Source organism: Delphinapterus leucas, chromosome 13 (assembly GCF_059928025.1).
Source record: "Delphinapterus leucas isolate spDelLeu-1000000601 "Yukka" chromosome 13, BTC_Dleu_Yukka2, whole genome shotgun sequence".
Lineage (NCBI taxonomy): Eukaryota > Metazoa > Chordata > Mammalia > Artiodactyla > Monodontidae > Delphinapterus > Delphinapterus leucas.
This window is the reverse complement of record NC_143141.1, coordinates 89,742,149-89,746,959: the sequence shown is the minus strand read 5'-3', so window position 1 is coordinate 89,746,959 and position 4,811 is coordinate 89,742,149. Positions and strand designations below refer to the sequence as shown.

Here is a 4,811-nt window from a genome sequence, read left to right as displayed (position 1 = left end):
TGTAGGGTCCAACCGTCTCACTAGGTGGCTGTGTGCTCACTGTGATGGGGCCAGGCCAGGCCAGTTAGAGGTCTTGAAATTCTTCTCTCTGCCTCAGCTCAGAAGTGACAGTCCTGCGCACAGTCTGGTGAACAAAATGAGTCACACGTCCCCTCCTACCTGCAAGGGGCTGGGAGATGTGCGGAAGTACGTAGATATTTAGTGAGTATCAAATGTCTGCCCACAATTAAGTCCATCTAATGTTGAATATAACAGTCATTCCTTCAGAACTGGAAAAGCCTTTTAAAATTCTGTCAAGCCACAAGGGTCAGATCCCATTGATTGTTCTAGAAAAGCAATATAATAAAACATGAAAATAACTGAATCAGCCAAGAACCTTGAGTAATAGTACTGTGGGTGTCACTAACTGGCAGTGATCTTGGGACCTTCAAGGGCCACTTTAAACCTCAGTGTTTCTATGTGTGAAACGAAAAGATGAGATGAAACTTTCTCTCTGGTCTAAATGTCTGCGTAGAACCTATGGCCTTTGCATCTGAGCCATATAGAAGTACAAGGTAGCAGAGAGTCCTGGAAGACAAGATTCATCTGTTTCTTTCAACAAATATTTATCAAGTGCCCAGAACTTGTTCTTACTGTGCTGGGGTTGGTGGTGAACAAGACAGAAAATGATTTTACTTTCTGAGAGAGTGCCAGAAAACTATCTTTACTTTTTTATTAACATGGTAACCTTCTTGCTTATTAGCATGTACTTTATCACTTTTGTGTGACATTGTTATTTTTGTTATGAAATTCTTCTCTAAATCGTAGTCACCCATGGGCTCTTTCTAGCTACTTGTATTAATGTGCTAGGGCTGCTGAAACCAAATACTATGGGCTGAGTGGCTTAAACAAGAGAAATTTATTTTCTCACAGTTTTGGAGGCTAGAAGTCTGAGATTAAGGGACCGGCCAGGTCGGTTCTTCCTGAGGGCTGAGAGGGAGAATCTGTTCCAGGCCTTCTCCTAGCTTCTGGGGCTTAGCTGGAATCTTTGGTGATGCTTAGTTTGTGGAGGCATCACCTCATCTCTGCCTTCATGTTACCATGGCGTCCTCCCTGTGTGCCTGTCTGTCTCAAAATTTACCCTTTGTATGAGGACACCAGTTGTATTGGATTAGGGCCCACTCTTCTCCAGTACGACTTCATCTGCAACAACCCTATTTCCATATCAGGTCATATCAGGAGGTGGTGGAGGTTAGAACTTCAATCTATGAATTTGGGGGACACAATTCACCCCTAGCAGTGCTGTTGTTAAGTGATTGCAAGGATAAATTTCCCCTTCACTTGTACTTTCTTTCCTGAAGTTCTGTTTTTCTTCCTTAAGCTATCATGCTTTTTTTTTTTTTTGGTACGCGGGCCTCTCACTGCTGTGGCCTCTCCCGTTGCAGAGCACAGGCTCCGGACGCGCAGGCTCAGCGGCCGTGGCTCATGGGCCCAGCCGCTCCGCGGCATGTGGGATCTTCCCGGACCAGGGCACGAACCCGTGTCCCCTGCATCGGCAGGCAGACTCTCAACCACTGCGTCACCAGGGAAGCCCCGTGTTTTGTTTTTTTGACCACACACTTAATTGTGACGGTAAGGCAGTTTTGCTTTTTTGCATTTTCTCTCCACGTATTCTGGGAAAATACCTGGAGCCTTGCACTTTTTCTAGCTCCGGGGGTCTTTGTACAGCAGAAGGCAGAGCTGCCTGAAGACAGCCTCTCCGGGCTCCTTATGCGGATGCTCCGCCTGCGGAAGAGATTCTTTGGGACATCTAGGCTGGGAAGGAAAGAGAGGAGGTCTTTGTGGGAAGGGAGGCAGGGGTGGGACGATGAAAGCTTTCCCAAGAAGCCCTGAGAACGGCAGAGACTTGGCATCACCCTGAGAGGTGGGGAACCTCTCAGCTTCCTGTGTACCTGGAAGAGAAGCTGAGCACAGCCTGCTTGCAAGGGACTGCAGGGCTTGGAGAAGGGACTGCTGGATGGACAGGGTGATGGGCTGAAGAGGACAGGTTACATCCCATATCTCAGCACTGTAAAATCCCCCAGATTCCTGTGCGCCTCTAGGGAGAGAGAAATAGAACAACAACTGGCATTCTGATTACTTGCTACTCTAGAAATGAGGAATTGAATTTAAGTTAATTTTAAAAATTAAAGAAATGTGAATTTTCTATACTTTCAGAATGTGTGATTATGAATTCATACAAACTCCATTGTCTAAAATTGTTCAGTTTTAAGCCACCAGTGTGAATCTTGAGCTTCACTCAATTTTCTATGTAAAGGAGGAACTTCATAATGGACTTCCATTTCTCCAGCTTCTGGACCATTTATTTACTGTGGCACTGATCCCCTGGCCTGTAACCATCTAGCACAGAATCTTGCCCTTAGTAGGTAATCAAAAAGGGGTTTGTACAGAGAGTGAATGATGAGTCACATTGCCCACAGGCACAAATGCTTAGCAACAAAGGGTATTTTTTAAAGTGATCTTGACCTGACAAACCTCTGGGTGAGATGGCTGAGAGCCCCGACCTGTGCAGAGGGTCAGTCGGACAGAAAACCAACCAGTGATGGGTGGACGTGACCTTGAGAGACATTGGAGAGAACCAGGAAGGTTGCTCAGTGGCACAGCTCAGAGGAGATGACTCTAGTCTTTATTTATTGAGCACTTACTATGCTCAAGGCCCTCTGGGAAATTCCGTACAAAATTACTTCATTGCTGTTCTACAGAATCTCACGACCTAATAAAATCAGGCAGTAAATATCCAAAGCATGAAGTCTAAGAGATGCCATGATCAGCATATTATACAACTTCAGACTCCTGGAGATGGGGAAAGCAGTGATGGATTGGGAAGACTTCACAGAGAAAAACGACATTTGAGATGCAGCGTATGGCCTGCTGCAAACTGTATTGTCAATAATGGTGTCCTTTTTCCCCATCTTCCCGACAAAGATGATGTTAACAAAGACAAACAGAAAACATGGGAATGAAGTCACACACACACACACACACACACACACACACACACACGTCACTGCTTAAGGACTCAGTGACTCGGTTGGGTAAGAAGTTGGCTTTGCACCTCAGCCCTCTTCCTGTCAGCCCTCCCCCCATCCCCATTCCCATGCCCCTGCTAACCATACAAACATCTGCATCTCAGTATGGGCCCATTCATCCTCCTTCCTGCTATTTGCTGTCATCCTGTCATTCATTTAACCATTCATTCATAAGCAGTATCTCACCAGTACATTCCTGGTACCACAGCCAGTGTATAGAAGGGGTGAATCTATTTTCTGTGAAGCTCAGGCCTTTATGCAGAATCGTTTTCGTCTTCTGGCGAGAGGCTGGAGTGACCAAGTGTTGTTAGAATTCTTGCCATTGTGCCTTTTCCTTGAAAGATGACATTTGTACAAAGAATTAGACAAAGACATCAGAAGTGCTCATTCCTATTTGGGGAGGAAAATATTTACTGGAATAACTTCTCGATGTAGATGAGAAGATTTATTATGATCATGATCGTGATTTCTAAAAAGACGGTTATGTAGTAGAGGAAGACAAATGATGCAGTGTCGAGACAGTTAAGAATCTTGTAGTTTGGGGAAAAATGAGACAAATAACAGCTAAGGATTATGGAATCCTTACAATTTTCCAGTTATGTTGAGATTGCTTTATGCATATTTGCCTTATCAACCCCTGCCAAGATCTCGATGACCATCTGTATTTTTCAGATAAGAAAATCAAAGCACAGAGAAGTTAAGTAACTTGCTTAAGGTCACTAGGCCCGTAGGTGATGGCATTAGAATTCGTGTTGAAGAAAGCTATGGTGGTGGGTTTTCCCATGCTTCTGGAGAAAAGAGTCTGTCTATTGAAGGAGGCATTCTTTCATACGCACCAATAGGTTTTGTTCAGATACGCATGCCTGAGACATATAATTTAGCACTGGTGCAACCTCCAGCTACTAGAGGGAGTGGCAAAGAGAAAATTTACAGGAAAATTCTACCTTCAAAGATCTTTGGCTCTAACAAGCTAGAAACCCTAAGCATAGGAAGTAAACTGCTGTGCCTGGATCTCGGGAATCCCCAGAAGGAAGGACCAGACAAGTTGCCTCCAGTTCTCCGTCCGTCCAAGCAATCAGGTAGTGGGATGCAAAGACATTTCACGTGACGCTGGCGTGGAAAGGCCCTCAGCCTTCATCTCAATGTCCCCACACGCCGGGGCATCGAGCCCAGGTTCTGGGAGCCCCGATCTGCTCTGAGGCAGTGCTCTTTGTATCACCCGCGCAAAGAGTGTTTTGGGATCACCCATTTCTCTCCTGTCTTGCTGATCGTTTCTTCCGGGCGCACTGGCATCTGCGGCAGTCTTCTGGCTGCCGCCGGACGACGCGCCCTGTGTGCCTCTTGGCGGCGTGAGGTCCGGGTGGTCCTCGGGCACCGGGTTTCCCTGCGGGCCTGCGCGGCCCAGGGCGGGGCGCGGCGCGGCGGGCGGGCGGCAGGGGGCGCTGCGCGCCGGGCGGGGGCGCTCGGGCCGAGCTTGTGCTCCCCGCGTCTTTGTGCCACTCGGCGCCGCCGCCCACTCTCCCCCCGCGGGCCGTGCGCCCCGGCTGGAGGGCGGACGGGAATAAAGGGCAACTCCGGGCGGGGCGGCGGACGCGCAGCGCGGACACCCGGCCCCGGACCGCGGACCTGGGCACGGCGCGCGGAACCCCGCCCGTGGCCAAGCAGGAGCGGCGGCCCCGGGGCCCCTGCCGCGCGGGACCAGGTGGGTGACGCGCGTCCCCTTTGTGTCGGCCTCGCGGGAGC

At 48.7% G+C, this 4,811-nt stretch overlaps 1 protein-coding gene across 3 annotated transcripts in view; it reads left to right on the top strand.

Moving 5' to 3' along the window:
* The first annotated feature begins 4,360 nt into the window (after nucleotides 1–4,360).
* Nucleotides 4,361–4,811, top strand: part of RNF144A (ring finger protein 144A) — a 117,294-nt gene continuing 116,843 nt past the window's right edge. For 2 of the 3 annotated variants that reach the window (XM_089923479.1, XM_089923478.1), the window contains exon 1: nucleotides 4,362–4,770. The gene's annotated coding sequence lies outside the window, so the exon portion shown is untranslated. Of the gene's footprint in view, nucleotides 4,771–4,811 lie in introns of all 3 variants that reach the window. The other variant, XM_089923481.1, reaches the window with a different exon arrangement.